We start from the raw sequence: 27,761 nt of genomic DNA on the forward strand, positions 1-27,761 counted from the left end.
GGCATATATATATATATATATATATATATATATATATATATATATATAGGTGTGCCTGTAGCAGTTAAAAGATTAATAGAATCACCAGACAATGTAGAAGTCCACAATTAGTCATTGTAAAATCCTTATAACTGCATAATATATGCAAGCGTACATCTGATGAGACTTAAGATTTTTTAAAATAAAAGATTGACTTTTTTCAATTTTTATATCATATTGATTTTAGTATTTCATCATATAAATCATATTGATTCTATTAATAGATTTAAAATTTCTGAAGTATTTCCTTACTTTTAGTGAAAAAATAATAAAACTAAAATATAATACAAGTAATTAAATAATTGGACCAAAATCGTTGCTAACCGAATTATTATTACAAGTCATTTATTTCGGCTTTCTTTTAAGACATATTTTGATCACTTTCCCACGGAAAGACGGATAAAAAACCTACCATCGTATTTATCGATCCAAAGGATAGAAAATTATGTATATAACATACGTTACACTTTTTAGATCAAAGTTGGTCCATTTTATCCACCGTCCTTTGAGTGAGAAGAAGGACAGAAAAGGGAGAGAGAGAAATTTCAGTTGGTCACTCTGCCAGTTAATCGTCAGTTAAGATTAATCGGAGTTTAGAGAAAGTTAAAACCAGTCAGTGTCATGAATGCCATACCATTAGGGAAGACTTGAGGCTATATGGTCCCGAAAGTATATTGCTCATGTGCTTTTTTTAGTATTTATTTTGAAAAGAATAGTGGAAATCATGAAAATCACGAAATAACCTTTTTAAAACATAAATACTTTTACCTGAGTTTTATTAAAGTCGGCATAATATTACAGGTATAAGCATAGAAAAAAACTGATTTTGTAATAGTCAAATAAATTTTCGAGTCTCAAAATTTTCTATTAATATTCCCCATCGTAACAGAATAAAATTAAGCGGTGTGTTACTAACTAAAATGAAATTTCTTGCAAATGTATGATATACTATTTCTGATAATAAATGCAATTTTCATTAATAAAATGATTGAAATAGAGCGTGTGGGCGGACGAGGTAAAGTTAGTCCATAATTAAGAGCCGACAGAAGGGCTGTGGAGACCGCTCGCGGAACTACTAATCAGGATACATATTTTATATGTGGCCTTCTTACCCTGCGCTATTAGGCGACTGAACCAGGCTCTGCTGTTGTATGTACGTATTTTGATTATTACAAAACAAAATATATGGTTAACAGAGATATGATGGATATTAATACATAGAAAAAGGTTGTCTCTATCACGTTTATATAGTCAGTTACAACAATTAGTTGCCTGAGAAGTTGTAACTTCGAAATTCTAAAATATATTTTAGAATTTTATTTTACATATATTATTTATTTCCGGTCTCCCCTATAACTAAATTTATGTATGCGATTTTCAACCTTACTGCTTGTATATATAAGACGAAAAATCGTGTAACTCTTGGTTTAGAAAATGGTACATAACGCTGGTACGATCGTGAAAGAGATCGTCTACTATTTTTTATAAGCTTCAAAACGAATTTGTCTTGTCCAATGGAATTTTTCAATTGGAAAATATATTTTTCAACTAAACAAGATGGATGCGCTCTGAAATCATACCATAAAAATTGCAGAAAAATTTTCAAGTTCTTAGATATACAATTAAACAGATCAAAAGGATTAATAAAAGCCAAACAAGATGTTAATTGCGGAACGCATTAAATTTACAAATGAAACAAGAAATAATCGAACATCTCGAAGAATCAACCAAACGTTTCGTTCGTTATTTCAATCCTCCTCAGACTCTATACTATTCTTAAGGTCAGGAAGATCAGACAGAGTCAGAGTCATTCCGATGTCTCACATGTGTAATAAACTTTAATTATAATACTTATACATTATTTTTTTTCCATTTCCACTATCGAAATAACGACTAAAATGTTTGATTGATATTTTAGGGCGCTCGATACTCCATTCCTTGATCCACTTATGGATTTAGTGTGTTTCACAATCAACATATTGAACTCTTATTGGCTTTTTTGATCTATGTTTCATTATCATAAAAAGTCAGACAATCTTTCTGTTTATGATTGAACATCCGACGCAATGTAAATCCTGCATTAGACCTAGTAAATATTAAAGCTTCCTAAAAATTTAATGCAGTTTTCAAGTAATTAATGGACAGTTAACTTTTGTCTAGTAACTAATAACTATTATTTTGGTTCTTCCAATTAAGATTGTAACGCTTTTTCCGCAGTTCTGCGCACAAAAAAAACATGCGCAAAATATGAATTCATTTACTCAAACAAAACCTATTCATTCAAACCAAACAGAAAATGGACGAAAACCTGTCCAATTGATTAATAATCAAGTCTGCTATTTGTGGAATGCGCAGGTTCGCTCTACGAATATTTTATTTTTTACTTTGCATACTTTTGTGTGCATACATTTTAATTAAAAAATTTGAAAATTTTGATGCTAATAAAAGACATAACGTAGGAAATTTTTGGTACATAATATACATTCGTAATAATGGTGGATATATTCTCACGTTTTTTGTTTTTTACATATCTTTCACAGCCATGAAATGACATATATATTATAGTTGATACATTTAATAATTGATTATATGGAGGTCGATGCTTCTTTTTATTTATTCCTACAAAAGCACAAGATTGTGCCCACCTAGATATCTAGGCGCACGCACATTGTTCTCGATTACATTCGTATTTGGAGATGCATCGTAAATTTTTGGTACATAATATACATTCGTAATAATGGTGGATGTATTCTCACGTTTTTTGTTTTTTACATATCTTTCACAGCCATGAAATGACATATATATTATAGTTGATACATTTAATAATTGATTATATGGAGGTCGATGCTTCTTTTTATTTATTCCTACAAAAGCACAAGATTGTGCCCACCTAGATATCTAGGCGCACGCACATTGTTCTCGATTACATTCGTATTTGGAGATGCATCGTATCTCAAATATTCTTGTCATTTGCAGATAAGAGTTACATAAACATTCCGGGACGGGCTGCAAAATTGGTAGCGAATATTGCGCGTATTCAATATTTACACGCGTTAAAAAAATATCGCGAGTGAGAGGAAAGCTGTAACACCGTATGTCAGGTGCTCTCGGCCAATTTCGATGCGCTATGACCCGTGTTACGAAATATCATCGTGCTACATACCGTGCAAACGCGAATATTGGTGGTAGAAATGATGGAAATTCGTCCATTATAATTGCCAATCCACCGACCGCGTTGTCCATTCGGTTTCATTAAAGTGTGAAAATATTAACGGCGTGCTTCGTGCCATCCAAGATCGGATACGCGCTTATCCTCCATCGCGAACGGTGGCGCATTTGTCTGAAGTATACCGTTAAGATTATCCTACCTAATAATGAAGAGTGCTTTTAACGAACGGAAATGATAAATGAGAACGGATCGCTGTTGGAAGATCATAGGCGAGCATTCGCATTTCCAATTTCACTTTGTTCGTATTGCGAGTTCCGCAGATACGGAATGATCGAGCCAGATGTAACAGTCCTTCCCTACCATACAATAGATACATTATCCGAGGGACAGGCATGAATATTATAGGAACGAATGGTGGATGACTGCGAAATTGGAACGAGCAGACAAACAAGTTTGCACTTTGCGAAGAGTACCGAGTATCGTGCACAACACATTTCAGTTTTGCACGCTATTTATCCGATTCCCGTTCATGATCATTATTAATATCGCTGTAAACTGATCAAAATGTAAACAGCAAATTAAAATAGTTATTGACAACAAATAATACGGTGAATGCTGCAAAGCGCGCGTTTCGAAAGGAAAAAATCGACCCAGAGAAAGAGAAAGAAAAGAAGAGAGAGGCGGAGGGTCAAAAGAGAGCACGTGCTCTTACTTTCTATTGATTTATTAGTGTTTGCTCCAATGTACCGTGCTTATCTTTGTGCACAATACGCGGAGACCGTCTGGCCGATTCTATGCCTCGGCGAATGTATATTGAAAGACGGAGGGACGCAATTTTACGTCTCCCGGCGAGGACAAAAGCCCCGACGAGCGTCGAACCCCCCAACGATATTCTTTCCGGTCCCCTGAGTGAAAAGAAGCGCCCGCGAGATGAACTTTTCGTTATAATAGAGCCGTCGAAAGGGTTCAGGAGGAGGCTATGACAACAAGTGGTGCTGTAACGAGCTTTTTATAGCAGCTGTGTGTGTCGGCTCTCGTGTGCAAAAACGTGACTTTCTTTCGAGCGCGTGCCTGGCGAGCTGACTCGCACCTTCTTGACCCGCGAAAACAGCTTTCGGCATTGTTTACCGTCGAGCTTTACGCGGCGAGGCCGACTTGTCGCGTACCGGTCGGTAAATTGGGTTATCACCGGGGGATCGTCAAGTATCAACAACTCTTTCAGGCAAGAAACATAACAGCCGAGTCCACGATAATCCCTCCGCCATTAGCGTGCAAGCTGGCTGTCCTACGGACTACTGGCGGGAGACACTACGGTTTTTCACATTCGGAAAATGCTCCAAGATACCTCGGCATAAATAGCTTTCGTGCAAGCAGCTTGCGCGTGATACTTCTTACGCGTTATTCCGTGAGATAAGGCAACAAACGCCCGCCGGCCGAGAACACGATAACGATAGTAAAATTTTAGAACTTTAGGAGATGCACATATAAAACATGTGAAATTGCTTTACACGCCAGACACGTTATGAAGGAAAGAAGTAGGGGATGTCGGGGCTACATTTTTTTTGAACTTACAACTTCTCAGACAATTGTTGTGATTGACTGTACAAACATGATAGAGACAACTTTTCTCTGAAAAATCGTAGACTAACATTAAATAAAGTAAAGCGTGAGTGGTAAGTCGCTACCGGAGTAGTCATTTGGAGTCGTGATTAGCAGTCTGTTATTGCCCGGAAGCGCTCGTGTAAGTACTCAAATTTATTGGACGATGCAATATATAATTAATGCCAATACTGTAAAATATGTATCCTGAATAATAGTTCCAGGATCTCCGCGAGAGATTTCCACGGTCCCTCCTGCTGGTCCTTAATTACGGACAAACTTTATTTCGTCCGTTTATATGTTCGACTTTAATCATTTAATGAGAGAACATTGCTTTTATAATACATAACATACATGTATAAAACTTTATTCTAACTAATAACACGTCATATAATTTTATTCACTCACGATAGAGAATATTAGAAATGTCGCATATATACTTGACTGTTTCTGAATCAATTTTGTTTACTTTTTAACTGTAATATTATTCTCTGATTTTAATGAAACTCAGGAAGAGATATCTACGTTCTAAAAAGAATATTTTACAATTTCGTATTCAATGTCCCTCTAGCGATAAATATATAAGCAAAACATATAACCAATACTTTTCGAGTTAACTAGATCCGGTCTTATTTGAAGTTCCAATGTTCTTAGGGGAATTACGTCAAAATAAACGAGCAAAAGACTCTTCCACAATAGTCGCAATTTCGATCGCAATCAGTCGCAACGATGACTGCTCTCATCACAACAATCGGATCATTTTCCATCATTACGATTGCTTGTTTGGTGTTGTGAGACCCAATCAAAAGCATCAGTCACACAATCTTTATCACAGATTTCTATATTATATTAGACTACTCACTCATTTGCAATAAGGTGACTCAATTCTTATATGCAAAATAAATATGTAAAATCATCTTTTCTGCGTATGCGCTTTGACAATGTGTGCTTGTACGTATCTAAAGTATCTAAAGTTAGGTTTTCATCTTTTCTCATAGTTTAATAAAGATATAAAGATATAAACATTTCATCCGCATTGTTAAATAAGGGTGGACTAAAAGTCCCGGGACCCCGAAATATCTAAAAAAAATATAAGTTTAATGAAAAATATATCAGATAAAAGCTGTAAGGTTTAAAAAAATTTATTTACTTATCTTATTAGTTTGACCTTGGGTGGCGTTACCAAGATCAGGACATTATTTTGAATTTTTTGAATAAAACCGTCTATTTTTTTATTGCATATTTTTATAGCTTTCCTTTCGACGTTTTAAAAAAAACATTATAATTTTATCTACTTTGGATCAGTCCTTTCAAAGTTATCGAGCTTTTTATGGTAAAATGTCCAGCTAACAAAGGCAAGATCGGTATATTGATGATAATACGTCCAGAAAATGCGTAGTAAGCCGAATCATGCGTAGTAGATCGAATCATGCTGATCTTGCCTTACTTGGTTGGATAGTTACTAATCTTGTTTTCGTTGACTGGATCATCGTCCGATTTTGCCTTCAAGGGTTAGACATCTTATCATAATAAGCTCGATAACTTTGAAAGCTTGCTTAAAGTGAATAAAATGAAAACCGCTTGCTTAAGTGAATAAAATGAAAACCGACATTACGACCATCGTAGAACAACCTTATCTATTAAAACTTATGGTTAGACTTCCAGTAACATAAGCAATAAAACAATAATTGGAAAAAAGATCGGAACGTAAAAAAACAATTCTGACATTAAAAATATATTACAAAAACCTACAAATATTAAATATTAATTGTACAAAAAAACTAATTAAGCCAATAGATTACACGGGAAAAGATACAAAAGAGAGTGTCAAATATAAATACATTTGTAAAATTTATGAAGAAAAACATTCTCTCTCAAATTTTCGCATGAGAAACAATAAAAATTTATCATAAAATCTTTTCTCCAATGAATAAAGATATAAAGAAATAAAGATTAATTAATTTAATTTAATTAATAAAATTAATTTTCTCTTTTCATTAATTAATTTCTTTAATTAATTAAAGAAGACTTGTGAATTATCGCGCACAATCATGTAACAATTTTCTTTCATTAAGAACTAAAAATCTACTAGAAGGATCTTTTTTCAACCTGATCTACTATGCAACAACATATATCGTCATTACAGCTTATCTACCATATTGAGCGTGATCATTCGCCAATTTTGTTTAATTAATATTTCGACTATTACTGCGAATATTGTGAAACGATATAGGACTTTTATGTTCATCTCCATGCGTTCCCACAATTGCGCAAAAATTGCAGAGAGATGTCTGGGAGACACCTTGTATAAAATATTTATAAAATCGGACGCGTTTTGCTTTATTAACACGTTAGCGCGAACTTGGTTCATTAAAAAAATATTTTTCATAAATCATCTCGTGTTTTTTTTCCATATAATTGTTTAAAACAGACTTGGTTTGTGAACATAGAAAAACAAATGATTTTTATCACACATGTGTGACCTGGGAAGTAAACGCTTTGATCGATAAACGACCACAATTTGATTCAGTTGTTATATTCGTGTCAGTAACGAGCTATTCGTCCATGCATTATTTAACGATTCGAAACAGTAATTTCCGGTTCAATTTACAAGTCAAGTTTATCGGTTGTCAAATGTATAAATCTAAATTGAAATTTTGGTTTTATATTAATTCTGCGAAGTTTCCATATAAAATATATGAAGGTCAAAATATAACATTATATAGATATAGTTTTTGATGCTATAAAAATCGTTCCTTACTGCATAGTTTTCTCCATGTTAAGGCTTAAAGAATTTATGCAAAGATTATTTAATATTTGATTATCTCACTATTTTTTATCTCTGCTCATTTTATCTTGATTAAAAAATTTAATAAGTAATGTATTAATTATCCCACACAACATAACATCTAAAATCGGAATATAAGACGTCTGAAAGATATCTTAAAGACGGCTTTCAGACGTCGGAATGTAAGATGACTCTAAGATGTCTTTACGACGTCTTATGTTTCGATTTTAGACGTTGTGTTATGTATAGAATGTAACTTATGTGTGTAACTGCAAACAGAATATATGAGCTAAGAATACGTGAATATGAAACAATTAATACGGAGAAATGGATTACGAAATCAATTGGTAAATAACAACAAATTTTCTGTATTCTCTTACACAACACAATCCTTTTATATTATTTTCTATCAAATACTAATATGATTGAGATATTAAAAAAGAATGAGAAATTGGTAGATTCAAGCAAAGTGAAATTAGCGTTCTAATGAATATTGTTAGAGAAACAAATTTCGAAATTTGCGAGGTTCTCATAGGCCGGTTTTCGTAGCTAGAAATTATTTATCAGTTTTTATTAAGAGAGTAATTAATTAAAACTTCATATTTATAGACTATTATTTAGATATTTGGATCGATGTTACTTGTACGACAAATATTACAGGTTATCAAGTAATCAGATATTTATGAAGTTATGATTATTTATCAAATAAAGATAAACAATGGATTCCAAATTTATATTTAAAATTTTAATTTGGGTATTTATTCATTCACAGCATGTTCATTGAACGTCCGTTAAAATTGGAAACATTCTAGATAATAAATAATTTAACACCTCTTTAGTGATACGTGATGTATCTCGCTGCCTGATGTCCTACGTTTCTTAATTCAGCATTCCGCTTCGCAATTCTGGACACTCACTAGTATGGTACTGACACTCGCCTAGATGCGTTTTATTCAGGAAAACGTGTTAACTGATGCCATGACGACAAGACTCATTAAATACTTCAACACAGCTCACAGAATATTTTAATCATCCGACAGAAATTCTAAACCAGGGTTCATGTCAGTTATATGCTATACAGTCGGGGTTACACTGAAGGAAATTCTGATGATATTAACCAGAATTCTATTTAGGTTTACCAAACGGTATGGTGAATAATCATCGTATCGTGTAACAAGATATTTAGTCAATGATACCAAACTATTTGGTGAGCGCATTGTCTACACTGAGAAAAATAGCTTGGTGAATGACACTATACTCGTCTTATGAAAGCAATATGGTGAATTTATATGCGATATCTGGTTCACATATCCAATATTCTGATTACCATGCCTCAACGCATCTAATAGTCGATACCGAGACATTTAGTTATAGACATCTAGACAGTTTGGTAATTCTCTCTAGACGTGTGGTAATTCTCTATAGACGCGATAGTTAAGTGTTACTCGTTGCGACGTTTCCTTTTTCATCTATATTAATTTGTAAAGACGTCGGTGCTATAAAAGAATAGACGCTGAAACCGTCAGATATTTGGAAGAATGGAATTTCTTAAATATGTCGACAAAAGTAGAAGTAAGTATATAAAGATTACATACAGTAAATATGTGAAAATTATATATATAACTGTGAAAATTATATATATAACTGTACTCATAACATTCACCAAACAAATTATATGTTACTAGATGGTTTCATATCAATTGTATGCTGTACCAAACGATTTGGGAAACATATTTAAGCATCACTGTAATGCTACTTAGATAATGCGCTCATCAAATAGTTTGGTATCATTGACTAAATATCTTGTTATACGATTATTCACCATACCGTTTGGTAAACCTAAGTAGAATTCTGGTTAGTATCAGACATTTCCCTTAGTGTAGCATTATAGTGATGATTAAAAACGTTTACCAAATCGTTTAGTATAGCATACAATTGATAGTTGAAATAATAACACCTAACCTAAAATCTAACCATATTATATACAGGGTGTGGCGCCAAAATCCGGACAAATTATACATTTTTTCCAAACATATTTTTTATTGCAAAAACGAAAAGGTTTACAAAATTTTTTTAACCACATTATTTGTAAGGCCATAAAGAACACATTTACTCAATATATCTTCCGCTTGCTTGAATGACCACCTCCATTCTCGATCTGAAGCGTGCGCAGGCGCGCTTTAATGTGTCACGGTCCATATCGGTGAATGCCGCTTCGATAGCGGCTCTCAATGATGCGACGTTTGGATGTCTGGACTTGTTCGTGACCATTTCAACTACGCTCCATACATAGAAGTCCAAAGGATTCAAATCTGGGCTGTTGGGAGGCCAGAATTCTTTCGACCAAAACATGTCGACGTTGTCCGACAACCAATTTTGCACCAAATGACTTGTGTGGGTGGGCGCACCGTCCTGCTGAAAAACATACGGCTTTCCAGACGACACAGTTTCTATCCACGGCTTCACTACATTTGTCAGAACACGCAAATAAACTTCTTTTGTGACATTTTCCCCTTTGTTAAAGAAATGCGGTGGCATGACATCACCCTCATTGGATGATGTTGCAAAACCTTCGTTGAACTTCTCCGACTCATTGTACTTTGCGATGACATCATATTACTGTGTCCAAAAAGTAATACCAGTTTTCAATTTAAATCGCGCGGGTAAACCGCACATCATAAATATTTTTTTTCTAAGTTGGCAGCATTGTGACAGACATCTGTGACAAATTTCATGTCAAAACATTCATTACTTTTTGCTTTACGCTTGGTTTTGTACGACGCTAAAAGTGCATTCGGCGATTTTTACAATGTCTAATTATATTGAGCAAAGAAGTTGCATTAAATTTTGTTTGCGGAATGAAATTTCGGGTGCAGAAACGTTCAGGATGTTGCAGAAAGCCTTCGGGGACCATGCTTTGTCGGAAAGGAATGTTTACAAGTGGTATAAACAGTTCAAAGAAGGTCGTGAAAGTGTTGAAGACGAAGAGCGTTCCGGACGACCATCAACCTCTACCGATGAACAACACGTCAAGAAAATCGAAGAACTTGTGCTTGCTAATCGTCAAATGACTGTTAGAGACCTATTCGTGAAGCTATTCGTAAGAAGAGGTCAGAATTGTGGGCAGACAATTCTTGGTTTTTGCATCACGATAATGCACCTTCTCACACTGCACTCGTTCTTCGTGACTTTTTCGCCAAAAATTCGATCCATATCGTTCCACAACCACCGTATTCGCCTGATTTAGCACCGTGTGACTTCTGGCTATTCCCGAAACTCAAAAGACCACTGCGGGGAAATCGTTTTGAGACGATAGAAGAGATACAACGTGAATCGCTACGCGCTCTGAAAGCCATCCCGGAAGGCGACTTTAATTCTTGTTTCGAGGACTGGAAAATACGTTGGCATAAGTGTCGGGAGAGGATTACTTTGAAGGCGACGAAATAGATTTGGAAGAATAAATAAATATTTTTTGAAATAAATAAAAACTGGTCTTATTTTTTGGACACAGTAGTACACAGTCGATCTCGGGTACCCGAAGAACCGAATGATTTCTGTCACCGAGCGCCCAGCACGAACACTTTCGATAATCGCGGCTCTTCGGTTATACTCCACACTTGGTTTCAACATTGCGACTGTTTCGAGGTTATGGTGGTTTAGTACATGCGTCAAGCTATTTGAACACTAATCGCGACATCTACTAGTAGTATAGAATGGCGAGAATTTCAAATTGAATTTTGCCCGGATTTTGGCGCCGCACCCTGTATATAATTTTCATATACTTACTGTGTATATAATCTTCATATATTTACTTCTAAATTCGTCGACATATTTTAAGAAATTTCATTCTTCCAAATATCTGACAATTTCAGTCTACTCTTTTATAACACCGACGTCTTTACAAATTAGTATAGATGAAAAAGGAAACGTCGCAGTAACGATTAACTATCGCGTCAATAGTATCACACGTTTAGAGAGAATTACCAAACTGTCTAGATGTTTACAACTAAATGTCTCGGTATTGACTATCAGATGCGTTGAGGCATCGTAATCAGAATATTGGATATGTGAACCAGATATAAATTCGCATATAAATTCACCATATTACTTTTATAAGACGAGTATAGTGTCATTCACCAAGCCATTTCTCTCAGGGTATGTATATATAGGCTATATCATATTCTCTAGATCGAGACTTAGACGATTTTCTGTTTAACACATTATACGCATAAGGTGGAAATTATTACAATTAGAATGATCATAAGATACGAAGAATGTAAAACAAAATACGAAGTGTCGTATACGATAAAATGATAAAATACAATGAGTGAAATGAACATGAAAACGACAAAATTATCCATCAATAATTCTTAAAAAAAATTTCTTTCCTTTTCTACTTAAATTACTTTTCTTATTCATATCGGTTTTTCAGATGAATGACACATAAAATCGATGTTCAAACGTTATCGTGCGCAAACACTGTCACTAGAGAAACCAAACTTTATGCCATAAACAAACTTGTAATATATATATTCTATCCCTATTAATTAAAAATCCGTTTCACAGACTGAATATAAGCTTTTGTACATTAAAAAATCATCTAAGTCAAAGAAAGATTAAACCTCATATTGAGAAAATGGAAATAAAAGAGACTATTTATAACATTAAAGTAGAATAATAATATTATTATATCTTCCTAATAGTAGTACATAATTATAAGTGGTTTTACACAATGAAAGTATGTATAAAAATAAAGTCAATATAAGTCAATATGTGTGACAAAAATGATATAAATATTCAAAATCGTCATATCGAATTGCCAATTAGCGTAAATATTTGCTCGATACCAAAGTTTTATTGTACACATCAAACGTGTACAATTCGTGATACAATCTGTGCGTATAATCTTTGCTTCGTTTAGTAAAATTTTAAAGAATATTGTGCAGTAACATATGCAAGAACATTGTTGTAATATATGAAAAGTATAATATATGAAAATATATGATATATAAATAAATATGATATATATATAAATAATATATAAAAAGTTTGCAGGACAATTTCTGTCTGGTTATTGCACACTATTTTGAAACTACTTCTTTATTGCATATTTTGAAAATTATGATATCTTAAGAATATATTTCTAAAATGACGTCTTTTGATTGAGCGAAATTACGAAAATACACCTAAATCGTCGATTTGATAATAAAATAATAAGGCCCGTATTAATAGTCGTATGTTACGTCCGACGTAACTTCTCTTTAGTTCGACCGAGTGCACCTTATGTTACCACCAGGAATGCAATAAATGCCCTGGGTGGTCAAAGAACAATGGACTGATAATAAGGTGTCGAAATTTCACTATTGATTATTACTCACATGTCGTGAGAAGCATCTTCCCCCTTCTACTAAAAGGTGGTGAGAACTCACGCGGGGGTATCTCGCCACCTGCCTATAAAAGCGGGTGCGACTGCACACAAAAAAAGTAGAAGTAGTGACAGTCCGTAAGAGAGTAGTAAGACAAAAATCAAACTTAAAACAAGAAGTAATAATAGAAACAAAATCAGACTAAAGATAAGGAATCAGTCAATTAGACAATCGATCAGTCAGTTATAATTAATTAATCAAACGTATAAAAACAAACAATACATATAACAATTGGATCATTAAGATAAAACATTAAAGTCGTAAATAAGATACTGGGAAGATAAAGGTTTGTTTCTTAACATATCCTCTGACCTAAGTGTCACGTTACATTCTCAAACCTTCTCCAACCTCTTAAGTCCGATCCCAAGCTCTTCAGTCTCTCTATAACTATAGCACAAGAAGGACTTCAAGTAATTTAAAATTTCTTAAAGAAAGAATCAACCAGAATCAGTAAGTAAAATAATTATTTTGTACACACATTTACATTTACACATTTAATCACACACAATTACACGAACTTGTCCATCCCAGGGTAAAGTGGTTAAATCCATTGACCCAAAAAGGACAATTAACACGTTTTAAAATCAACTAAGACGTGACACGTACTTCTAAAAATGCATCCTTTTTGCTGAAAATTTTAGCTCAAACAGTTCTTCAATAACTCTACCTATATATTCAATAATTCTACCTTGAAATCTATTTCAAGATGAGATCTTAAAAAAGGTCAAATTAGAAAAAGATCAACCGAAAATATATAGAAAATTAAAAGATTTTGCATTCTTTAATAGTTCTTCTTTTTCACTTTGACCTCATAGAATATATACCATTAACCAAAGCTCTCTTCAATAGTTGATTACTGAGATGAGATCAGATGTGCACGTATTAGTAATCTTCTTTTAAGAAGAATTTTAAATTTCTTAGGCATGTATTAATAGTCGTTACTTGAGACTTCTTTCAAGTGAAATACTCAGATTTGAGTTTAGAATTAGATGAAAGTTTTTCAGTTGAAACCGCAATTATAGATATAATGTCACAAATACAATTCGACTGAAAAATTTAGCCATAACTCCAAATAAAATTCTGTTTTGTCTTACATAAGACAAGTTTCAAGTGACAATTATTAGTATGAACTTAGTTGTGTTTGACATTTTTAACTTCTCGACTTTAACTTTTAACTTTAACTCCCAAACATTTGTGCCATAAACGATTTTTTTAGAATAATTCTGTCAGAAAATTTTGCGAATTTTTCTAATTGATTTTTAAGTGACAAGCTTATGTTTGAGATAAATAAATGTATGATATATGCAATTTTTAAGAAGATATAACTTATTTATTCGAGCTATTCGCCTCTTGGGAATAAGATTATACAAGATTATATTTTTTTCAATTATATTGAAAACGAAATGCTGAAGTGGATCACGAACTTGAAAAATATTGTTAACTTAAGGGTGATATCGCCACTAACACGATTGTATTATTCTTTTCGTATTTCTTTTTTTATTTCTTGTATATAAATCTTATATAAATGTGTGTTGTTTTGTTTTATTGTCTTGCTTTATATACCACGTACATATAGAGATCTTTTTGCAAACTTTTTTTATTAAGCTTTTATATTCAGTTGTACAAATATAGAAACGTCAGAATTTTTTAGCGAAACAACTAGACGTACGGTACGGTACATACAAACTGTAGAATTTTTGTATCAAATAAATATTTGTGCCAATTGATAGCTCGACATGTTAATTTTTAAATCTTTTATCATTTTTATATTGAGCAATACTCCAATTCATTATTGCATGTACATTTAGTGTGTAAAAGTATTTGTAATTCTGTGCAATCAATACAACGTAAACTTTGCAAAAAGAAAGTCAGTATTTTATCGATGAAATTTTTAAGTATAAAATCTTTTTAAGCGTGTTTTTCTTGAAACAATGTCTTGTGAATTGTTTACCATGTCGCCGATCGACTGCTACTTTCAAAAATGAAATAGGTATACTTCCTCTTATCGTCCTTATCACCCAATCATGAAATTGATATTTTTAACATTTCAATTTTTTCAGCAGTACCAAAACTAAGAAAATCTGACTAAAACATAATTTTTCTTTTTTAAATTGTGTTGTTCTGTAAAAAAAATTAATATTTTTCTCAGTCATGGTAGAGACGATAGCCATAAATTTATAATTGTAGTTTAATAGTTATAGTTTAATAATTTCCTTTTCGTTTTAGTTTCAGAAGTTTACAACGTCCGGAATCGTGGCAATTGTGCAAGCAAAATTTTCGTATAGCGCTGCAATAAATTGTTCATAAGTTTATTATTATTGAAGATAATGACCTATATAAATTACTATATACAGTTTAGGCATCGATTAATATTTCTGCGAAACTACAGCATTGTATATCTTATAGCTTCTAAAAAGAAAATCCTCAACGCCACATATAAGACGATATTTCGAATGAGAATACCCCCTGTGTGGTAAAACAAAACAGCACGCACATATATTTATATAAAATCTATATGTATTTATCTATATATGTATAAAAAAATACAAAAAGAGTAGTGTGATCGTGTCTGTACTTATTTGACATGACACTTTGATGATCACTTTTACGTTATCGACATTTTTGAAGTTCCACATCCACTTTGGCATTCTCTAAATGGATGTCATTGTGGAACCAATATTTCGGTATTTTTATATCACGGATATAAAATACCTTAACAAGAGATGTAGCCTATGTTAAAGGATTGAATTACATGTTACTTTCGTTTCTGATGTTATACGAATAAATGAGAATCATCATAATCATCTGAAATACGAAAGTGCATTAATTCATTATGACGCACACATTACAGATATAAGTTATTTATTATTTAACGTTGAACCGTGTGCGGATAAATATGTACCGTAAGATCGCGAAACACGCAGCGTAAATGAAATCATAAAATAATTCCAAAGCGGGAACTAATAATTATTTTGTTTAAGCGAAGTTGCTCATTTCAACTATATTTTCTCTCCCGCAACACGGAGTATATTTTTACGTATACCGACGCGCGTGTACATTTGCGTGTACATTAACACTCTGAAAGTTGCATTTCAATTACACGCAAACGGAAAACAGACAATTTAATTAAATCGCTAGCGCTGTTGGTTGATTTGAAACGCAATATATCCATAAATATATATCCACCGCCGTATACAGCATATATAGGAATAATCTAGCAGCATGCATCTAGGACAGACGCATCCTTCTGCGAAAAAAAGAAGATATTTTTGCGAAAAGAGAAGAAGGTTCCGAGGGGAACGCTAGTTAGTTAACTGAACGATATAAATCATCTCCGCTTATCCCAACGGTAGGAGACTGCCACAGCGTAAGGGCGCCCGGCTGCCAATTAAAGTTAGGCCAGATATCGACGGGTGCTCCATAAATAAGCCTTTTTTTATGTCGAGTGGATGACGGCGATTGCTTTCGGCACTTTATCGGATATGTTGTCTGCCAATATGCGGGCATCAAACCAACAAATCCGTTCGAAAAATGACATTTGAATTATTCACATTCAACCCACATAAACACACATATGTGTGTATATATATATATATATATATATGTATATATAACCACATACATTTTTTTGGCTAAAACGTTTGCCCCCTGCCGCAAGGAAATCACATTTTTGTGAAAGAACGGAAATATTTCGGAGACAAATGGAGCTCGTCGTGTTGAGCGGTTTATATTGGTGGCGATGCAGATGTGTAACGTTATAAAGAAAAATTGTATTTCAATTTTTCCAACGGAAATTGAAAAGCAAACAATATGTGCGCGGTATGTTGTCACAATGCTTCTAATAATATTATACGGTGATATAGTGGTGCGTAACGACTAATACTTTGCACTCGTCTCATGGATTACGTACGGATATGTCATTTAACAAGGTTCAAAATATTTTAAAAAGGTACAAGTAAAAATTCGTTTTGGAAAACACATACCTGTTTCCAGCTGCGTCTAAACATGGCCCAGATATTCACCTGCAATACAAAATAAAAAGATTTTAATCTGCAAGAATAGAGTGGGAAGGATATAATAACATTTTTGTATTATTTGGAATATTATTAGAATATAAATATCGCGACATTATGCACAAATATGTTACGTTTACGCAATATCCGATATTTATGTATGTACGCGCCGGAACGTGTTAAGAGAGCATTCTCACTTGAGGAGGAGTTAATAAGTCGATTTCTTTTATTGCGAATTTTACAAGCATAATGTCTCAAAACTTTATTCCTAAAATGGCATGTCTAGATCGAGCAAAATAATGAATATATAGCTGATTCAAGTAAACGCCGACTTGATAATCGAGTAAATCGTTTCTCTAAACGACAAAGTTTTTCAAATTATTCGACTTATATACGGAGATTTAGCGCTAGATGAATTATTAGGAAGATGTTTAGAAGCTTATATCCAAAGTAATAACGAAAATCTAAATTTAATTTGAACCTAAACATATGTACAAAAATTCAACATAAGTACTGAAATCGCAAATATCTTAGTCGTCTGCATTTTTAATGAAGGATTTTATTAAATTTTATGAATTATGACTTTAATGTCAACTATCAACATTGGTCGACAAGCGAAAATATTTGCAGAGTTTCAAAACGCAGAGCGTATTGACAGGTCTGAGCTTAAGTCGTCAGAAGAAATAAAAGAAGCAAGAAGATCTCATAAAGTAGAAAAATCGGCTTTGCACATGCTCCATATGGAGAAGAAAGATACTCTGTATGGTGCAGGAATAGCACATTAAACGTAAGAGCTGCAAAAGACTATTGTCTGTATTGATACTGTATTGAAAATTTTAAACATATTTTTCTCGAAATGAAATTACGCCAATTGATATCTATGATACATGAAATTTCCATGATATCTCAAGACAGAGATATTCGACCACTTCCTCTTTTTATAAATATATAAAGCAAATTTCCTGTTATTGTCCCTACAATGATTAAGTTGATATCTTTAATATTTCGATTTTTTAAGGACACTATTCCCAAAAACTGAGAAAAACTGCTAGAAAATTATTGTTCTCTTTTAGGTTGTGCTGTTTTGCAAAAAAAGAAAATTAATATCTTTTCTCAGTCGTGGTAGGAACGACAGTTACAAATTTATAGCACAATAATTTCTTTGTCGTTTTGGTTTCAGAGGTCTACAACATTCGAAATTGTGCCAGCAAAACAACGTTGCACTAAATTATTTGTAACTATGTTATTATTGAAGATAATAATCTATAGAAATTACTGTACATAGTTAAAGTACAGATAAATATTTGTGCAAAACTACGGCGTTGTATGTCTCATAGTTCCTTAAAAAGAAAAATCCTCAAAATCACGCATAAAACGATGTTTGAAATGAGAATATCCCCTTTAAATATTTTCGCGAGATCATTCTCTCGTGATGCTTCCACGCAAAGTTTCGGATGATCGTGGGACAACATCGCGAAGTACAAATATTTAGCGGAAGGTCGGATTCCTCGACAAGGAATATTGAGGTATCATCCTCGTAAATACGCGGGCAAGAGCATTTCGTTTTACATGCAAATCGCAATCCCGACGCCTGCAAAATGCAAGCTACTGGCGCCGCGGCGCTATATAGCAGTGTACCACCCGCGGTGTAAAACTCTGCCTTTCTCCTCCTTCCCATTTCCCTCCGGCTATTATCATCGAAAACGGATTCGGGAGTACTTTGGCGACTTTTAGCCAGGAATTTATTATAATCGCATTCCGAACGTCTTAGGGCAACGGCTGCAAAGTACCTGTTCCGAGGAGGGCTGATTGAAACTCCGCGAACATTCGCCCCACCGAGAAACTTCGAAGCCAATCGTCGCAGATAAATCGGATTTTGCAGTTAACGGTTTCCTTAATTACCCATCCGCCGCCTCGCAGTCCGCGCGTTTCCTTCGTAATAAAGAGCATCGAAGTTTCTTCTTACTGCTAACGCGATATCTATCCACTACCTAGTGGTAGAATAGCAAATCCCGCGATGTTTGCGACTTTTGCCCTGAGCAATTACTATGAGACCACATATTATCGTTCTCCATGCTTCGCATAGAGTACACGCAAAAACAAGTTCAGTTGGTGCAACCAAATCAACTGAAAATTAGGTGATCAGAAGCGATATCTCTGTTACGAGAACTAATATTTCTGTTGTCGGGACAGAAAATATTCGTCTGAACATTCAACGATATTAAAACTCGGCTGAGGCAACTAAAAACAATTGACTATACAGAAGCCTCATAAAGGAGTTTTTCTATTCCTACAGCCGAGTTTTCGTCTGATCCCAGAGCAACCGAAAATTTGGTTGCACCAACAGAATTGTTTTTTTCGTGTAGGAACTGATTATGGGACAGGCAGGTAATGTGCGATATGAATTTAGTTCTTCTTTAACCCTTTCGCACCCATCGTTGCCATCTGAGACAATACATATTTCGAATCGATCCAAACGCTAAACTAATCGATATTTTTCGCCACACTGAGAGAAAAGACTGGTAACTATAACAAACTGCATTTAATTACAGAAATTCGTTGAATCCTTAGTAACTAATACTAAATATGATAATAATTACCAAATATTTAATAAATCGGGAGTATGACGTAATTGCATTCACAGTAACATCAATTAAATAATTTAGTAATAGTTACTTAATGTTAAGTATTTAATATAAAATATATTACAGTTATGAACAGATATTTGATAATTGTTATAAAATCGTTATATCCCATATAATAAAAAATTCAATAGGTACGAGTTCTATTTTGTTACCAGTATAAGTATGTTTTGTTGTAGCACAACGAAAAATTCATACATTTGCAGCTATTACATTGTTTCAATATCTATTATTACAGATAGTTGGTTGAACCTATCAAAAATTTTGTAACTATTACAAAATCGCTTATTTTGCTCAACTATTCAATAAGTTTTATTTACTAAATATATTCTGGAAGCAAATAAATGTTACTTCTGTCAAATAAATAATTTATTTTACAGAACTAAATTAATTAATAAGTATTGCCATAGCTTTGACCCGCTATTATCGCTTTACGTCTATCATTTAGTAATAGTAACCAAATTTTGATAATATTTTCTAAATTCTCTCAGTGTTGTTGGCAATTCCGCCTGTCGCGATTCTAGGCAGGATTTTAATCTTATCACTTAATTGTAGTAGTAAACATTAATAAGTTGTCAACACTCGTCGTCTCTCCACTTTAACGCTGGCCGTTCCATAAATAATCGCAGTTTACTAATATTGCATTTACTTATTCTAAAAATAAACTATACAAAAATACTTTTCTAAATTATACAAAATATTCTCGTGCATTATTGCGATGTATAAAAAGTAGAAAATTATGCAAAGTATAGTTTGCACTGTAGCAAAAATAATGCGGCATATCAAAGAATTGTTTCTCTGAAACAACATTTTGATTTCTCTAAAAGAGTTTATTGCAAAATTATGAAAAAAATTAGCTATTATCTTTACACTACTAGGAATAATAATGAATAGAGAAAATTTGTTCTTGCGAATAGAATTAATTCGGGGTTGAAAGGATTAAAGCACTGCGCTCTAACGGCAACTGATGGCTAGGAGTTGTTGTATTTGTTATAAAACTCGTCGCGACTAGGCGAGAAACATATATCGAGATATAGACGATTTTCTACTTTCGTTTCGCCTGAAAATTAGTCATTGTGACAATCGAGTTGTGTTTGCTTGCTTAAGATAAATTCACTAATGTTTATACTCAATGTACGCTCTCAATTTAGTTATATTAATAATATTTTACGATTAAATTGCTATTCCTGATCTTTCTAGTGATAGGAAAGTTTTGTTTGTTATGCAACACGTGCTGTTAATATAAACTAATAAAAAGGTAAATAATTAATAATCTGAAAAATTCGCATAAAAAGTGGGACAAATTTGTTCCTCTTTTTTTCTGTTGTTTGTTATGTTTATTTTATTTTATTATGTATGTTTCTGTTTTTCTGCTAATTATATTTTTCATTTTCCCGTACAAGATATGTGTGACACTTTTCAATAAATAACTGCAGTTTTTTCAATATATTAAATAATTTATCCAGTGATTATAAGCGATATTTTTTCAAGAATAAAAAGATATACACTTTATTGATTGTGTTATTTACAAATGTTTCTTGAATTTTTCCTTAGTAGTCCATATTATCGCCTACTTCTTCGACTTTCTTTACTTTAGTATTTAGTTCAAGTTACAATTAAATTTCACTTTTTTATTGGATCTCATTAGCAAGATGATCTCTCAATATTCCTACATTATAAGAAAATTGAAATATGCATCTAGCAATATTGTGAAATATGCATTGTAGCAATATTGATTGGAAAAAAGTTTTTCCATAAACGATTCCGTTACTTTGCGTCCGACATATTTATTGCCTTTTGTCGAAAATTCGTATACTTAATTACGTGCTTTCGCAGCACTAAAGATTGACTTTTTCTTCCGTTTCTCTCGCGCACACACGCACGCAATGCTTATCGCGGTAAAGTGTGGGCGCGCAATATATTATGAATGAGAAAAGCAGTTCTCCGCCTTTACAATCCGGCTCCGGGCGAATACTTGCCGGCTCTTAGTATGTTACTCGCTCATTGTGCGCATGCCGGAAAATAGGTTGGACTTAAATAGCGAGTTCCTCGCTGGCGCTACCTCCTCCTACAGCTCGGAATGTACGCGCCCATGAAGATTAAAAAATCTGTATATTCCAGTACGCCAGTCGACACACCGAAATTGTCGTTTCATAGCGGCGAGAAATATTCGAAATAGTTGACACATGGTGTACCTCGCGTAATTGCATACGCCGTGTAGCGACGACGCACGAAAATTCGTCGTTTTACATAATGGAACGTTAATTCGGTGAACGAGCCAGCCCGAGTACTGCACGTGCGGCTACGCACGCACATACGGTCGGGGCTTCGCGAAAAGTAGAGGAGAAAAGAGGAGATAATTTTTCGTACTCGGGTTGATAACTCGTTCGAATGGAACGAGCGTGCGCGAGGGAAACACAAATTAATCCGCTTTCCGCGGCAATAACCGTGGGAGATCGCGACGCCGTCTGTTATAGCAGCTTCTGCATAGACAGCTTCTCACTATCGCACGTAGCAAATTTCGCTGGTGTTTCCGAACAATCCAACTAGAAATATGTCTCCTGATCCGGTTGATCTCAATCAGTTATCTGGTTGTGCATAGAAATGTGTTATCGGGTTCCAATTATAAATAAGGTCCTAATTATTAATAATTCTTACTCTCTAATTCTCTTAACCCATTAACGCCCAAATGTGCTGAAATTTTACGTTGATTTGAGCCATTTGTTTTACCATGGAAATGAGGTCTGTTTATAAAGAGTACCATTCTTACCAATTTCGATGTCGCTCTATCGAATAGCATTGAGAAAATTTAAAAAATCGCAATTTATGCAAAATCTGTGCAAAATAAAATAAAAAAACATGTTTTTAGGACTAATTTTTTCTTCTTCTATTTTATCTACATAAAAACTCTCTCATAAAAATTTTTTCTACATAAAAACGTGTTAGTATCGCTCGGGAAAGTGTCTAAAATGTGTTCCCGATACTTAAAAAATATGCCATGAATATTTTTTTCAACAAACATGGCGATACCAAAATGGCAGTCGACTTGAAGCGTTTAATTCGAATTTTCGTTTATATTTGATTATCGGAATTATTTTAGAGTCAATATTACTACAAAATTATATAGTAACTTACATAATAATTACATAGTAAAATTAACACGTTTTTGGGGAAAATAGCAGAAGAAGAAAAAAATAGCCCTAAAAACATACGTTTTTTAATTTTATTTTGTAAAAATTTTGCATAAATTGCGATTTTTTTTAAGTTTTCTCAATGCTATTCGATAGAGCGACATCGAAATTGGTAGAAATGGTACTTTTTATAAACAACAGACCTCATTTCCGTAATAAAATAAATGGCTCAAATCAACGTAAAATTTCAGCACATTTGGGCGTTAATGAGGCGTTAATTAAGGTGCATCAGTAAATAGTCATTGATATTAGTTATAAGTGTAGCATTGAGCAATTACTTATAACTACAAATCAGTGTACATTCACTGCTTTCAATAATGTTTTACTGATTCAATTTAAAGAGAGTACTAAGACTCTGACTGCCACGTTGCATTATATGACTTATTAGATCCCGATAACATTATCTTATACACAAAACAGAACTAATTAAGATAACTAATAACTATTATCGATTTGATCAGGATCATGAGATAAATGTCTAGACGAGATATATTTTCGTCGCTCTCAAGGAGCAACATATCGTCGTCGCGATGTGGAAAACGTGCTCTATCGTGCGGGCGCCTCATGCATTTTCAGATACATCCATCGCTCACGTGTGCGTTTTCTGTAAGTGACGGACGCAATGGTGACACATGTATTCTGGGATTAGTGTTCTCGCGTGCGGCACTCCGTAAACGTAAACTGGGCGGAACGTAAGCGCCATAACACGTGTTTCAGCACGTACGTTTCCTTCGGCGACCGCCATAAAGACATACATTGTTTCGTAACTCTTAGAAAAGTTGTGACTCGATAAGCGCGCGCACACACAGACACAACCCCTCCCCCCTCCCTTCACACATACACAGAATATGCGGAGCGTTATTGTCTGCGAAATTAGACCGAGTTTGCGGAAGCGCGTCCCGGTCGTCGATTGTAGTCGCGCACAGATGATGGAAGTTGCATAATTATATTCAGAACTCAAATGTCATTATTATACGAGGGAATGAAGTTATAATCGGGAACGGATATTCGGATGTCGCGCGAGTGAGATAGTTGGCGCATCCTTATGCCCAAATCAGGTCGGAATACATATGTTCAGCGAATCGAGCGTGATTTTTCTTCTCTCGCGTGAGGTCACGATCGCGCGTATATTTACCGCCCAACCCGGTGATTTCTTCAACCCCGAGAAAACAGCCATTGGATAACGGGACCGATTATGGAATATCACGTTTTCCAAAATCAACATTGCTATAATGTAAATGCATATTTCTACTTTCTAATAGTATAGGAACATCGAGATGCACGTTAGGCAATAAAGTCCAATAGAAGGAAAAATTTAATTGCAACTTAGATATTAATAAAAAGGTAACGAGTGAAAAAACCGAAGAGTCAAAAGTGGGTGATAATATAGACGGAGAAATTCAAGAAACATCAGTAAATAACAATCAGTAAAATCTGTTTTTGAGAAAGCATTGTTCATAATCATCGGACAAATTATTTTATACATTAAAAAACTATACAGTTATTTATTTTCACAAAGATAGATAATTAACAACCTAAAGAATTTAAAAAGTGGGATAAATTTTCTTCTATTTGTTGTTATATTCATTATATTCAGTCAACGTTTTTTCGCTTATCATGCTTATTCCTCATATAAGTCATGCTTATTTGAGAAATAAGCATGATAAACAAAAAAAAAAACATTGACTGAATATAATGAATACGACAACAAATAGAAGAATATTTGTTCCATTTTTTTGCGCGAATTCTTTAGATTGTTAGTTATCTACCTTTACAATAATCCATATCATCAAAATGTCTTACATAGCAAACTAAACTTGCCCATGTTATTAAGGAAGTTAGCAATAACAGTTGAATAGTGAAACATTATTAATAGAATTATATCGAGAGCGTACATTGTGAATTTAAACAGAACTTACCTTAAACAAGCTTGAGCGGTTAACACAATGTCTAACTTTCAGGCGAAATGAAAGTAGCAAATTGTTTCTCGCTTGAAGGTTCAGCAGTACATATGACGAATTTTATAATAAATGCAATAACTTCCAGCAGTTGTTATCAGAGTACAGTGTTTTAAAGGGACTGGAGGGTCAGATTGCCTGAAAATCGTGCTTGTTTTATCACAATTTTTTATGACAAACTGAATGAATATGCGAAAATATTATTTTGACGTGTATTTATAAAACATATAAAGAGATTTAAATGATCAAATGCTCAATAAATATATGGTACATGCAGTCAAAATATATTTTTTTCTTTTCAAATATATTTCTTTTTCCTTTTTTCGTCATTTTTTCGCAGTAATATCTTGATTCTCGGTGGTTCAATTAAACTGAATTTTAGGTAGAAAATTTCTGTAAGCTTGTCGTTATCATGTGAACTACTATAATAGAGATTGAGTAAAAGTTAACAAAACTGCAAATCTTAATAGAATATTATTAAAACTTTCAGTTCTTTTATAGTAAAAAAATTAATATTTCAAAATTAAATATTTTCACGAGTTTTCCAGTTGTTCACGCGATAACAACAAGCTTACGGAAATTTTCTACTCAAATTCAGCTTAATTGAACCATCCAGAGTCAAGATATTACTGCAAAATGACGACCTTGAAAAAAAAAACAAAATATATTTTAATGCATGTACACTTATATTGAATATTTGATCATCAAAATTATATTTTTCTTCTCTTTATATGTTAAATACACGTCAAAATAACATTTTCATCATTCAGTTTGTCATAAAAAATTGTGAAAAAACAAGCACAATTTTCAGGCAATCTGAAATCTCCAATCCCTTAAAGGAGAAATAAGTTCCTATTTCATATTATCTGCCTATTTCGTAATCGGTTTCTTTACTTTATATTTGCAAGAGATTGAGCCTATCTGATGAAATGAACTTGATAACAGACATGTAGACGATTTGAACTGATCTAGGTTATATCGTAGAACGGCCGAGTCATCCGGAGTAAGCCAAAGCAACCTAGATTACGCCAACGGTATGCCGGCGAGATTATCGCGAGTGAGATAAATTACATCGAGGCAGTCGAGAGCGTGGAAGAGCGCAATTGAGAGATGTACTTTAAAGGCAATATTTTAAGTGTCAAAGTACGCGTTAAGATAAAACACCTAATTATTGAAATCCTCCTTAGTCATTGACGCTCTAGAAAAAGTTAGTTTTTCTTGCACCGGGATTACAGCTAAACTTCTCGTCTGCACTCTATAATTCTGAAAGAGTATCTTTTAATCAACTTTACAACTGAAACTATGAACAAATATCGCTGGTCGCAAAAGAAACTAACTTTTTTCTAAAGTTTTATTGACTAAAAGGAATGTTAAAAACTTCAATCAGAAACTTATTCTATGATCCTGATCAGGTCCATCAGTTATCTGGTGTTTATAACGTGATATTATCAGGCCCTAATTATTAATAATCTTTAATAAGGTTCGGATGCTGCGTTACTTATCATTGAGATCAACCCGATCATATTGGGATGATAAATTTCTAGTCGGGAATTGGGTGTTTTATTTTATAAGATAAAATGAGGAAAATGACAGAACGGAAAGAGAAACCGTGCGACGTGCGAGTTGTAAATAAGTCCCTTCAGTACGAAGTAGTGACGAAATATCATCTCGCGCTCTGCGACTTGGAATATCTGTTCTCCGTCTTGGCGTATTCTTTTGACGCGACGCAAACGCGCGGTCCCCGTAGCAATAGTAATGCGAAAGTAGGTAGGCGGCACTTTCCATAGCGGCGTAAGTTTCCACTATGTAGACTTTCGAGCGCTTTACCGAAAGTATATACGCTATCTCGGGCTAAAAGTGCTTCCCGCTTGCCTTCTACGCGGGTCGTAACAAAGTCGCTCGTCGTGCCTTCGCTCATGGTGTAACGTCGCGGCGGCCGTTAGCAGCAGCCGCAACGTCGTGGATGCCAAATGTAATAAGAAGGCGACGGTGCACCGTTGCGGTTCATAGTGTCGAAGATTGCACCGCGCATTCGGAAGAACGTGTGACATTTGAGAGCTGTCCGTCTGCCAACGGCGCGACCTCGGGGCTGAGTTTCGTCCCGAGCTTCGAAATGGGTGACCACGTCGGCGCGCTCATTCGATACGTCTGCGCGAGTAGTTTGCGCAACACAACCCGTACCGACTGCGAAACTACGGATTGCAAAGCGATATTTATTGTCTCTGTTTCTCTCTATCTATCCATCTCTTTCTCTCCCCTTCTATCGCGACACTCGACCGGAATTGCAGCGGCGCATGTATGCCGCCGCCACGGTAAATCGATGTCTTTCGTTACGCCACAGCGTGACATCTTCGAAAAGATTCGGCCGAGTTCCCAGATCCTATCTGTCGACCGTCCCGCCATTGCCGGTCTATATTTTGCAACGCGCGATAGACATCTTAATTAACGACTACACGAAAACCTCGTGCCCCTCTCTATTAGCTGAAATAAGGGTCAAGTAACGGTCTGATAATAAATGTTTCAACTTCTGCAGATTGGGAAACGTCAGATTTCTTAAAAAAAGAATTTCTTAATTATTGACAATACTAAATATGAAAACACATTTTGAGAGATATTTTATACAAACATAAATATCAATTTAGTAATATCAGTAATATGTTTAACGCCGCTATCCTTGCGAAGATATCAATTTTCGTGTAAACATATTAAAAATTAACTAATACTAATGTAACTATTATTATTTCATCACCAATACTTATTAGTAAGGTTTTGTTGTAAATATGTGTGTGTAAATACAAGAACTGCAAACTCTATGAGATCAGAAGAATATTGGATTGCTTATCAATTGTAAAGAATCACCGAGAAATAGCACTATATATATATATATATATATATATATATATATATATATATATATATATATATATATATATATA

General features: G+C 34.1%; 1 protein-coding gene across 8 annotated transcripts in view; it reads right to left on the reverse strand.

The window, feature by feature from the left end:
* LOC116842028 overlaps positions 1-27,761 on the reverse strand; it is a 633,651-nt gene that overhangs the window by 257,895 nt on the left and 347,995 nt on the right. For all 8 annotated transcript variants that reach the window (XM_032810701.1, XM_032810692.1, XM_032810671.1 and 5 more), the window contains one exon: positions 17,005-17,043. The gene's annotated coding sequence lies outside the window, so the exon portion shown is untranslated. The remainder of the gene's footprint in view (positions 1-17,004; positions 17,044-27,761) is intronic.

This window comes from Odontomachus brunneus, unplaced genomic scaffold (genome assembly GCF_010583005.1).
Source record: "Odontomachus brunneus isolate Ranch 3 - 2012 unplaced genomic scaffold, Obru_v1 Obru_scaffold_002, whole genome shotgun sequence".
Taxonomy (NCBI): Eukaryota; Metazoa; Arthropoda; class Insecta; order Hymenoptera; family Formicidae; genus Odontomachus; species Odontomachus brunneus.